The sequence below is a fragment of the Vicia villosa genome, linkage group LG4 (assembly GCF_029867415.1).
Source record: "Vicia villosa cultivar HV-30 ecotype Madison, WI linkage group LG4, Vvil1.0, whole genome shotgun sequence".
In the NCBI taxonomy this organism is placed as follows: domain Eukaryota; kingdom Viridiplantae; phylum Streptophyta; class Magnoliopsida; order Fabales; family Fabaceae; genus Vicia; species Vicia villosa.
The window spans coordinates 43,651,104-43,664,562 of record NC_081183.1 but is presented as its reverse complement, the minus strand read 5'-3'; the positions used below and the strand labels follow the sequence as shown (position 1 = coordinate 43,664,562).

The following is a 13,459-nucleotide window of genomic DNA, read 5'->3' as shown; positions in this document are numbered from 1 at the left end:
TTAAATTATAAAATTGTTAAAACATTATTGGTATGAAATCTCACAACATTTTTATCATTTCGTTTTGTATATATTTTTATTAATTAATTGTAATTATATAAATATAATATATTGAATTATTTTTCGCCTTTTCATTTTTTTAAATTTATCAACAAAAAATTCAGAATTCAATCTCCTTGTTCTTAATTTTTTTAACCTTTATTATATAAATATCATATTTTTTTTTTATCTTAATAGTACATGTAGTTAAATTTTTACAAGACAAATTTAACTTCACAATATTATCTTATTTATTCATTTGATTATAAGTTTTAATGTTAAAATTTATATTTCATAAATTATGTTTATATTAATTAAAAAACTTTAAAATATATATTATAAATTAAGAAATTAAATATAAGATATTGTAATTATATTTAGTTTCAGTAATGTAAATAGGTTTTTAAAATAAAATTTTATTCTACGTGATTGTTAATTTTCTAGCGGTTTAATATTTGAATAAATAAATTGAAAAAATCTCGAAATGCATGAGAAACAAACTTAAAAAGAAAAGCTAGTCAAATACAGCATTGACTCATATAGTGAATAAACATCTAGCTAGTACAATCTCCTGCATGCCATGTGACCGAACTATGAAACATTTTCAATAAAGTTTCAAACTTTATTTGAATTATTTAGACAAGATAGTAGTATCATTACATTTATTTGTTTTTTCTTTTATTTTTTTATCAAAATAAATAGTTTTTTTTTAATTATTTAGATTTTCTTAATTTTCACCTACATTTACATCATGAATACATTTTGGTTTTTTTTTTCTTTCATTTATTTTATTGGTCATAATTGTTTATTCCAGATGCTCTCACTTTCATCCAATAACATTTCTGTTTCACTTTTCCTTCACTTCACGTAGATATCACCTTCTTTCACTTTCTCTCTGGCAAAAAACACAACCTACTTCCACCAGATAACCACTAAAACAACCTCCATAATCCACCATATCCGATCCGTTAACAAAACTGGATCTACTTTTCATTTCAACACTAACACAAACTCAACAACAACCAACAACCGTGACAACAATATTCTTGTTCTCTCATTTATGCAACTATGAATCTGACCGATCCGGACATCTCACGACACCCAGGCGCACAAACCTGCTCTTCAACCGTCAAAGCACAACCATTACCAAGTCGTGATCTGGATTCGTTGCCTTCAAATCTACTGGTACTTTGTTTTTCTCTCAAACCATTTTCACATTGCTTGTGTTGTTTTTCTCGATCCGTTGCCTTCAAAGCTACTGATAATTATACATATTCCATGTGAGATTAAGAGAATTCTTGTCTTACTTTTTTCAGATACTATATTAAAACTCTTTGGTCCATTTTTGTCTTATAAAGTCACTTTGTATTCAGTGGTTTTAATTCAAAGTATGATCGAAGAAAGTAGGATAGTGATTACTTGCTTTACTGATCCATACTAATCGGTTGGTCTAACTGATCTATACCAACCTATTTTTATAATTTATTAAGTAAATTTTTTTTTAATTTTATGACTGTTGTTTAATTTTGTAGGACTTAAGTGCTCTACTATTAGAGTATTTCGTCAGCATGAGTCTTTCAAACCCACAATCAAAATAAGGTCAAAAAGCATTTCGTCAGAGCTGAAATGGAATACAGGTGATTTTTACTTCAATTTTAATTTGCAATCTTTTAAACTTTTGGTTTTCTACGGATTAGATTTATAACATCAGACAATACTTGAAAACCGTTTTCTATAAAATTTAAGAGCAGTATAATTACTGATTTTTATTTATATTTTTTAAATCAAAGATAGTTCACTTAAAATTTATTCAATTAAATGACTTTAACTGAGAATAAAAAATAAATAGCTTGTAGAGAGAAAAAACAATAGAGAAACAAAATAAATATTATTTTCAAACTACAACATAAAAAATTAGTGATACTAATGACTGGATCAGAAGAGAGTGAATAAAAATACATTTTATTCTAAATTGACTGTCACATTATAATTTAACTAAATTAATATTAAATTTTACATCAAATCTAAATTAATTGTTTGTTTTTTATGTCAAAATATATTTATATTTATCACGTAATTAATTCTTAGTTCTAAAACATAAGATAGAAGCAAAAACTAAAAAGTTTTAAAATAGAAAAAAAATGTTAGCAAGTAAAAATAGAGAGATCAAAATTATTTTTTGGCAAGGGGTGAAAGGTTCTGTACCATGATCTTTGTTTTGCTATTTAAATATCATTGGTATTTTTAAAAAATTTTAAATAACATTAACTAAATAAAAATAAGAAAACTAAAAGATAATTTATAGAATGCCAATTTACCAGCATTTAGAAAAAAAATTTAAAAAACAGGAATGCTATCATGACACTAATAGTAACACCTACAATGTATACTACTAATTCATAAATGGAGTACATGAGTTTTATATTATTTAATTTTGTATGGAAAAAAAGTAACAATGATTTTTTTATAGTATTTAATTTTGTATAGAATAAAAAGTAACAAGTGACCCGACTTGAGATTTTCTCTTTCTTATCTTTTTATCTTTCACCTTCTTCTCTTTTCTAATCCACTTTCTTTTCTTTCAACATCTATGGAAGCTCTCATCTCTTCTACTGTAACTTTCTCCATTTTTTCAATCATATTTTTCTTTCTATGTTTTTTGTTTCTTAATTTTTCACCCTTTATTCCACTTTATTTCTGGTTTATTGTGATTTGGATTTAACTTTGTAGTAAAGAATAATATAATTATTTATTAGAAATGAGTAGAAATATAGGATACAAATTACATTTTAAAAGAATTTACAATTTACAAAAAATATTGTTGTGAATTTAAAATTTATGATTTTTTTTGTTTATGAACATTTATAAATTCTTAAACACCAAAATCTGAAACTGGTTAATTGTATGGTAATAGTCGTTAATATATTTTAGATATTGGTTAATTTTCTCACATCAAAATAAGAAGGAAATTTCAAGTGTTACAAAATTGGGAAATTTTATCTGAAACGTTGGCTAATACATCTCGAAAGTTGGTTAGTTAATTTTTAGACATTAAAAGTGGAAGTAAATTAAAATGTAAAGAAAATTACATCTGAAATAAAAATAATTAATGGTATATAAAACGTTGGTTAACACTTTTGAGAAATTGGTTAATCAATTTTAAAATATAAAATAGTTAAGTAAACTACAGTTAAATCAAAATTGGTTAATTGAGTGTAAAAAATAAATTTGTATAAATTAAAATATGATTAATGTAATTATCTAAGTAATTTGTTCATAAATAATGTAATTGAATTTATTTTATGTTACATGTTGTGTAAAATCTAACACTTTATTATTAATAAAATTATCTATGCAATATAATTTTATTAGTATTAATAAAATCTCTGATAAAGTTACCGTAAAATATTATTATTACAGTGGCAAATATGCTTTATCTTGATTCTCCTGCTGGGTTGGTTTTTCTTATTCCACCAACACTTCTGACATTTGCTGGTTACTCATGAAATGACAGGTAATACATTTTTACTTTAGAATTTTTTATCTATGCTATAAATTTTTTCATTACTAACTCTTGTGATTTTTAGCAAGGGATCAACTTGTTTTCCTTCAGCATTGGTTCAATAAATTCCTAGAGTTCAAGACAAATGAATTCTTCATTGCATGAAAGAGTTATGCAGGTAATATTTGTGTTTAATGATTTTTTATTTTCTTTTTAGATTTTGTTAAGTAACAATTCTTTGTTTGATTGTCTTCAGGTCACTTTACACCTCAGCTTGCACAACTCATCCTAAAAACAAAACTCGAAGGCAAAATCAAAAGTCAGATCATAAAGCATTTGGTCAGAGTTGTAATGCAAACGCAAGAGATGAATTTGAAATTACTATTAATATCTTCTTTTGTCTGGTTTTCACCATGTTCTTTTCATCACCTTCTCTACTATATAAACATTTCTCTTCTCCTCCACTTCCATCATTTTAAATTATTATTTTCCAAACAATAATTTTACTATTCACACACGGCACTTTTCAAACAATTCAAACAAACAAGTGAGCTAAGCAATTAAGAGCCCATGGATAACCATGGATGCAAAGGGTGCCTTACGCCTTCCCTTTGTATAACCTACCCCCCGAACTCGAAGTCTTTTCAAAAGGTCTTTCCTGCTCTTTTAGCCTTTCCAATTGGATAAAATAAAAGTCGGTGGCGACTCATGCTATCCGCAACATTTCGAATAAAGTCAGTTCACCGTATTACACATATCATCAAAAGGTTCCTTAGTGAACCAGATACACCCTACTCGAACCCTGAATCCACCCTTCTTTGATTCGGGACAAGTTACCAATCCACCCTACTCGGATTGTAACTTGCCTCTTTCATCAACAACAATGACATCATGAATGCATGTCAAACACGCCAATTCAACAACAACATAATTTTTAAAATTCCCTCCCGACAATAACAAAAACATGCATTGACCTATAATAATAGTCCTCCTTACTCGGATTATTATTCACCAATTACAACAACAACATCAATATTATTCTCAACATCATAACATAACAACATCATAATCAACATTATAATCATGATACACAACAACATAATAACCATCATCAACATCATCAGAACATCATCAACTATCATGCTCAAACGACAGCACATACTCATCACAACTCATAATCGTTCAATACAACATCATCATCACATAACTTCATACACCATACGCAACCATTAATCAAAATTATGACAATCAACAAAAAACATCAATCAACATCAACTCAAAAATTATATATTCGTAGATATTAAGTCATGTCAATTCATTATAACATCAACATTTCCTTATGAATTTATGATAACTAAGCAGTTCAATAATCGATCATACAAACCATCATAAACATCCCTCTGTTAGAAACCAGAATATCACTATATTTTTTCAGTAAGCACTTCCATACTATATATTTGATTGTTATCTTTCTAACACTTCAAACAGGGAGGTATTTGGACTTACGGATCAAACATTATAGCCAAAATCTTCAGACAATGCAACAAAGATCAAAACAGAAAAATTGTCAAAATTTTGGCCTACGTCAATCGATTGTCATATGATGAGAATGGATTATCATCAACGATGCTTAGCTACTTCAAGACCCAAAAAATACATTTATAAAATTACAATTGATTGTGATAGTATTATTTTCCAAAAATTGCACTAGTACAATTGATTGTCATCGGGGGACAATCGATTGTCACTGTATGTTTTTCCAAAAAAAACTCAGTTTTCATGTTACGATTATCTCCTCCCTCCCTACCAAACTTATCCCAATTTCATCAATAAAAATCAACAATTTCACATTCTAAAATGATTAACATATCAAATATTCACCAATTAACACAATTTCATTAATCTCATCATGAATTAGTCAATTATATTCATACCCAAAACACCCAATTTCAATACAAACCTTCACACCTTCATATATAGGCAACACAAGAAAATTCTCATATCAACTCATTCTTCATATGCATCATCAAACAATAGAGACATTCAAACTTATTGGAGGTTAAGGAAAACCTCTCTACCCCTTTATGGTTATGGCACCCATAGATAAACAATCGCCTTTTACCTTGTAATTCCAGCAAGAAATGGCAAAACAAGCAACTCCTATGAATTATCCCTTCAAAACCTAGCTCTCCTTCCAAAAGCTCATGTTTCCTATTCTCTTCCTTTTCATGTACTGATCAAAATTTTCTAATTCTCTCAACTCCTCTTTTCACTTATTAGACCAGTTTTGAAAATTCAAAAAATGCAGTTGTGAATATAGGATACAAATTACATTTTAAAAGAATTTACAATTTACAAAAATATTGTTGTGAATTTAAAATTTAATTTTTTTTTTTGTTTATGAACATTTATAAATTCTTAAACACTAAAATATGAAACTGGTTAATTGTATGGAAATCGTTGTTAATATATTTTAGATATTGGTTAATAATTTTCTCACATCAAAATATGAAGGAAATTTCAAGTGTTACAAATTTGGGAAATTTGATCTGACACGTTGGCTAATACATCTCGGAAGTTGGTTAGTTAATTTTTAGACATTAAAAATGGAAGTAAATTAAAATGTAAAGAAAATTACATGTGAAATAAAAATAATTAATGGTATATAAAACATTGGTTAACACTTTTGAGAAATTGGTTAATCAATTTTGAAATATAAAATAGTTAAGTAAACTACAATTAAATCAAAATTGATTAATTGTGTGTAAAAAATATATTTGTATAAATTAAAATATGATTAATGTAATTATCTAAGTAATTTGTTCATAAATAATGTAATTGAATTTATGTTATAGTACATGTTGCGTAAAATCTAACATTTTATTATTAATAAAATTATCTATACAATATCATTTTATTAGTATTAATAAAATCTCTAATAAAGTTATCGTAAAATATTATTATTACAGTGGCAAACATGCTTTATCTTGATTCTTCTGCTGGAGTTGGTTTTTCTTACTCCACCAACAGTTCTGACATTTGCTTATTACTCATGAAATGATAGGTAATACACTTTTACTTTAGAAATTTTTATATTATTTTATCTATGCTATAAAATTTGTCATTACTAACTCTTGTGATTTTCAGCAAGGGATCAACTTGTTTTCCTTCAGCATTGATTCAACAAATTTCTAGAGTTCAAGACAAATGAATTCTTCATTGCATGAAAGAGCTATGCAGGTAATATTTGTGTTTAATGATTTTTTATTTTCTTTTTAGATTTTGTTAAATAATGATTCTTAGTTTGACTGTCTTCAGGTCACTTTAAAACTCAGCTTGCACAACTCATCCTAGAAATAAAATTCGAAGTCGCAATCAAAAGTCAGGTTAAAAAGCATTTGGTCAGAGCTATAATGCAAACGCAAGAGATTAATTTGAAAGTACTAATAACATCTTGTTTCTCTTTCACCATATTTTCTTCTCACCTTCTCTACTATATAAACACCCTCCTCTCCTGTACTTCCAATATTCTAAATTATTATACTCAGTCTAACTCTCCTCCTCTCTACCACTTCTATCTCATAATACATTATATTTTGTTCCAAATATGGCTCTCCCTAGCCTGTTTGTATTCATTTTTATCTTTTTCATAATTTTTTCTTCTATTTATGGAAGTGACAAAATAACAAGGTTGCCTACTTAGTCTAGAGTAAAATTCAACCAGCATGCAGGTTACATCACCATTGATGTAAATCATGGTAGAAAACTCTTCTACTACTTTGTGGATGAAAAAAATCATCCCGCCACAAAACTCATCCTGAGGTTCTGCCTCCACAAAGTAGTAAAAGAGTTTCCTTTCAGTGGTTTACATCAATGGTGATGTAACCTGTATGTTGGTTGAATTTTACTTTTGGCTGAGTAGATAACCTCGTTATTTTGTCACTTCAACAAGTAGAAGAAAGAAATATTAAAAAGATGAAAATGAATAAAAACAGACTAGGAAATATCATATTTGGAACATAATAGAATGTATTATGAGATGAAAGTGATAGAGAGGGGGGAGTTAAATAGGAGAATAATAGTTTAGAATAATGGAAGTAGAGGAGAAGAGAAATGTTTATATAATAGAGAAGGTGATGAAAAGAAAATGGTGAAAAAGAAACAAAAGAAGATATTATTAGTACTTTCAAATTCATCTCTTGCGTTTGCATTTTGACTTCGTAATATAATTTTGAGTTTTGGCGTATCTTCTGCGTTTACGATGACAACTTGTTAATTGTATTTGGTTAGTTTTCGACCTTTCTTTTTAAAAGCGGTAAAGAATATTGTAATAATTAATATGAACTACTGCATCATGTGATGACAGATTTTATTTATGTCATATATTTACTCTCCAATAGTAGTATATTTTATTAAATCATTAAAAGGCATGTAGGCATAGTCAACAATGATGTGCAATGAGTAATTTCATATGTGTCCTCCACTTAATTTACTTTTTGAAATACAGAAAGCCATTAGTTCTTTTATTTTTTACTTTTTAAAATACCGAAAGAAGTGTTATTAGTGAGTTTAGTAGTTTTATTTTTCTTGTCCCAAATTAATTTTTCAAATAGTTTCACGTGTGTCACCCACTTAATTTTAATCTCTCTTTAGAACTACTATGTGTTTCAAATGGCATATAGGAGTGTAATAATGCAAAACCATTATCTATCTAATAAAGTCATGTATAGTTTTTTCACCTAAATTTTGCAAATGTTTTATTTTTTTTTAAATATTAAGTATAATATTTTAATTAATAAATTATTTCAAACACTTAATTTATTTTCTTGATTTGAAGATAAAAATATCATAAATTTATATGTAATATTGCCTCTATTACTCAAAATTTCTAACTACGTCCTTGTACCATATTTGCTATGCTTTTTTATGTCTTAATTGAAAACTAGTCGCTAATTATAAAATAATATTTTTCAATTAGTGTTTGCCCCAATTCCATTATACATTATTTAAAAATCTTTAACCAAAAATATTTTTTTTTTAAGTAGTAACTTTTTCTTGATAAATTGTACTTTACAAAATATATTTGATTGAAACAAAATATGTCTGCCAACTTATAGCAAATTAGTCATGTACCTCAATTTCATTAAAGTATGTAAATAGAGATATTTAATATGTATTTTATTAGGAGATAAATACCATGTATATTTTAAGTAACTCTTAATAATTTTCAAACAAAAAAAAAAGTATGGAAGATGTTTCATTGGATCAATAATTAATGTTTGATTTAATGATATCCAAAATGATATTTTCACATCATAAATAATAATTAAACAAAAGAGTTTTATAGCAAATTTGCTAAGTGTCAAAATATTACACTCCTTACTATTTTTAAAAGTTACTAATAAAAGAAACTTTGCTATAATTAAATTGTTATGATTTTTTTTTTAATTCTAAAAATTGATTTTTATTCAAAATTTGAATTCTCAATATAATAAATACACATAAAGGGGAATTACTGACTTTTAGTTATTCTCAAATTTATATTTATATCTTAATTATTTTAATTAATTTTATAGAATTTATTTTAATATATTTTTAAAAATATTTAATTATAATTATTTTGATTTAAATATATAAATCGTAACATCTCTTTTTAATCAATATTTTTATTAATTTAATATAATATAATATTTTTGGACTTATTTTTAGACATGTATGCAGATGACAAGAAATTCTTTCAGAGAGTGTAGAAGAGAATTTTACTAATGCTATGGACTCATTTGTATCAAAATTTGTGAATTTAGAAAAATTAAAAGAGTGTAATCAACAATATACTTATGGTGATTATACCTTTTGTAATTTTTTCCTTTGTATGAAAGAATATCGCTTAAAAATTTTTTGTAATATATGGATCATATTTTCATCCTTTTCAAGTTAATACCTATTATATGTATCATTATTGGTGAGCTGTCTCAAATGTTTGATAAAAGTAACCTTGAATCAATATAATTATTATGATTTAGATAATGTAGATTATATCATAGTGAATGAGTTAATATCAAAGTTGTTCATAGACACAGCTTCTAGTCAGACACACCTTCTGGTTAGACACACCTTCTGGTCAATGTGTACCTGAAGTAGCCTCAGCTGAACAGTCATCATCATGAAGACTAATGTTTCATTTTTATAAATGTTTCAATCATTTCCAGTAATACAATCAAATCTTTCTTTACAATAGAGATTATATAATCATTACTTATTAAATAGTTAAATTATTATTTTATATGTACTTCTAATAACTTATCCACTTATTTTTATGTTATCATAACTTCATTTGTAAACCGTGAATAATTATAAGGTGGTTTTTTTTAATAAGAAATTTTATCCCGTGCCTCGCACGGGTATACACACTAGTTTCTTTTAATAGTACAATATATACTATTATTTTTAAATACAAGATATTTGTTGACGCAAAATACTATAACACCATAATATTTTTCAACACTTCTTTAAGAGTTGTCGTCATTTTTTTTCTTTTCAATTTTTTATCTCTTTGAGAGAGGTGATTTAGGATTGATTTTGATCCAAAACCACCCTTTCAAATCGTTCTTGTTTTTCTATTAATTAAATAAGTAATTCTCACATATATTTAGTTTTTTTTTATGATTTCGTCTTCTTAATACATCGTTGTTTGTTTTGATTTCCTGTTTTTGTGCAGTATTTTTTGTTTATCCGTCTTTGTGCGGTGTTCATTTGTTTCAGTTTGAAAGATGATTTTCGATCTAATGCGGATCCAATCTACGACTTTGATGTCATTAACGCTACAGATCCAGAGACATGAATATTTCGGATATTTCAATATAGCCATAGTTATTTTTTTGGCATATGTAATTTGCAGTTTTATGCTATTAACATAGATGTTGTGAATTTAGGGTTTAAGGTTTATGGTTTAAGGTTTAAGGTTTACGGTACACCCTTTGGGTTTGCAACACCGTCCAATCAATTTGGGCTTTATCAAGGTAGTACAAGTGTTGTTGAGTGTTACTTTTCAGAAGTTGTATCCCAACCTACTCCCCCACCACCATTTAATACTTTTGAGGGATTGGGTAACTGACTTTACGATTGTCGGTTTCTGGGAAATTATGGTGGCGTTGATGAATTCATTGACAGCGACCACCGGAACAACACACTTACAGTCCCAGCTACACAATCCCAACAAGAACCACGAAGGGGTAGGGGTGGTAGGGTTGGTCCTAGGGTTCACGGCAACGTCAACGACCGCGCTCGACGTGTGATAACAAGACCTTCGTGTGGAACAAATGGTTATCTTGGCGATGGAAGACATTAGGCTTTTTGTTAGGTTTTCCATAATCAGTTGTTTTCGTTGTACCCAAACCCTAACATTAATAAAATTTGTTATTTCCGGTATTTTATATAGACCCTTTGTTTCTATTTCTACTACCGGCTGTCAAAACATGTGTTTCTTAATGTTAATATAAAAATTAAATAAAAAATAAAAAAATACCCTAAACCTAATGCGCCATTTGGAATGGCTTAAACAAAAAAACCCTAGCCTAATGTGCCATTTTATTTGGCGCAAATGCTTGTCCAATTAGGGCAAGCCAAATGAAATGGCGCATACACCTAATATTAACACTATTACGCCTTTTCAATTGGCGCATTCACCTATCCGGTATCTCAAACCTAGACACTTTGGTAAATAATCTCAAAACATGGTTTTTTTTGTATTTTTTTTAAAACATGGTTATTTAAATTTTTTTCTGAGTTTGTTTGCAGATTTATGGTTTTTCTTTTTGATGATTTTTAATTTGTATTGCAACAATATACTCTATCAATTGAAATGAACGGATATTTGTTTTTAGTAAAAAAAAAATACAACCTATTTATTTTTAAAGGGATATTTTTGTCATTTTAATTTTTTTTCATATTGATTAACTTTCTTAAAAAAATGTCTCTCTCGTCCACCATCATAATTCCAAAGAATTCCAAATTCTCTCTACTCTTCTTTTCTTAAGAAAGTTAAAACTAAACTCTAGTAACATAAAATAAATTCAACTACATTATTTATGAGTAAATTACTTAGATAATTACATTAATCATATTTTAATTTGTAATAATTTTTTACACATAATTAATCAATTTTGTTTTAATTGTAATTTACTTAAGTACTTTATATCTCAACATGGATTAACCAATTTCTGAAAAGTGTTAACCAACATTTTATATAAAATTAATCATTTTTTTACATGTAATTTATATTATATTTTTAATGTTTGAGAATTCTTTAACCAACTCCTAAAATGTATTAACCAATATTTTACATATAATTAACTAATTTTATTTTCATTTTAATTTACTTTAGTTTTTAATGTTTGAAATTTAATTAACCAACTTGTGAGATGTATTAGCTAACGTTTGAGATGGAATTAACCAATTTTGTAATACTTGAAATTTCCTTCGCGTTTTTTATGTCAGGAAATTATTAACCAGTATTTGAAATATATTAACGACTATTTCCGTACAATTAACCAATTTCATAATTTGATGTTTAAGAATTTATAAATGTTCATAAACAACAAGAAATCATAAATTTTAAACTCACAACAATATTTTTGTAAATTTGTATCCTATTTTTATATCCATTTCTGTTAAATAATTATATTATTCTTTATTACAAAGTTATATTTAAATCACAATAAACCAAAAATAAAGTGGAATAAGGGATGAAACCAAATTAAGAAACAAAAAACGTGAAAGAAAATTATGATTGAAAGAATAGAGAAAGTTACAGTAAATGAGATGAAAGCTTCTGGTAGATATTGGAAAAAAAAAGAAAGTGGATTAGAAGAGAGAAGAAGGTGAAAGATGAAAAGATAAGAGAGAGAAAAATTCAGATCAGGTCACTAATTACTTTGTCTCAACATCATTCCAAATTTATGAATTCTCAAGCTATTAACAGGGACTTGAATTGGAAATGTCACTTATATGGGAAAATATGAGCATAACATTCCACTTTACTCTTAAGATGTATGTCTATCCAAAAGGTTGACCATGCAAGGGATAAAATTCAAGGAAGATATTTCCCTTAGAGTTTGTTTTACAAAAGAAGACTAGTATATCTTCTTTGACACTGGCTGTTTCAGACACATGTTTGGAGTAAAATAGTCGTGAACTCTATGTATCACTCCATCTTCCGTGTCTATTTGGCAAAAATGCCAAAAGTGGAGAAAATTGAAAAAATGGATGGAACTAGTTTTTCTATTCTTGTTATAGTTCTTCTTGCTAAAAGAGATAATGACTAGTGTGATGTATATAAGCCAACTGTGTGACTAAGGTATGAAGACAAGATTCATCAAGGAAGATTGTCTGGTCACTAATAAGGTGAATAAAGACTGACTAGAGAGCTAAGTTCGAAAAATTATTATTATTTGTGTGGTTCCTCAAGCCCCACCTACTCATCTACATGCTTAATGATCAAAGCAAGATGAAGCCCCGATGTCATACCAAAATTGGTAGCGTCAGACTGTTGACAAAGTTTTAGACCTTCCTATCTTGACCAATGAGGTCAATACAAAGGGAAAGACTTGCCAAACAAAGACATGCCCTTAAATATGTGAAGGATTTTTCTATAAAAAAATCACCTAGTTGATCCATATCTAACAAAAATCAAAGATCTTCATCAACTCCTTCAAAGATACCATAAGGATGTACTCTGTTTATGCTGAATGGATGCATGCTCCAGAACCAAAGTCAATGGTTCAATCATGGAGAAAGGGACTAATGTCCAATCAAATGTTGGAACATCATCTAAATAGACTGGCACTCCAAAAGTGAGATTCATTCTAAAAGGCCGGCCTCCACTGGATCAAATGACTTCCAAGTCAACAATTTGTTATC

General features: G+C 27.5%; 1 long non-coding RNA gene across 1 annotated transcript; it reads left to right on the top strand.

Moving 5' to 3' along the window:
• The first annotated feature begins 846 nt into the window (after positions 1-846).
• Positions 847-4,635, top strand: LOC131599107 (uncharacterized). Its single transcript, XR_009282560.1, has 5 exons — positions 847-1,224; positions 1,572-1,676; positions 3,460-3,553; positions 3,627-3,719; positions 3,798-4,635. It is a non-coding gene; the product is annotated as an uncharacterized LOC131599107 (long non-coding RNA).
• The last annotated feature ends 8,824 nt before the right edge of the window (positions 4,636-13,459 follow it).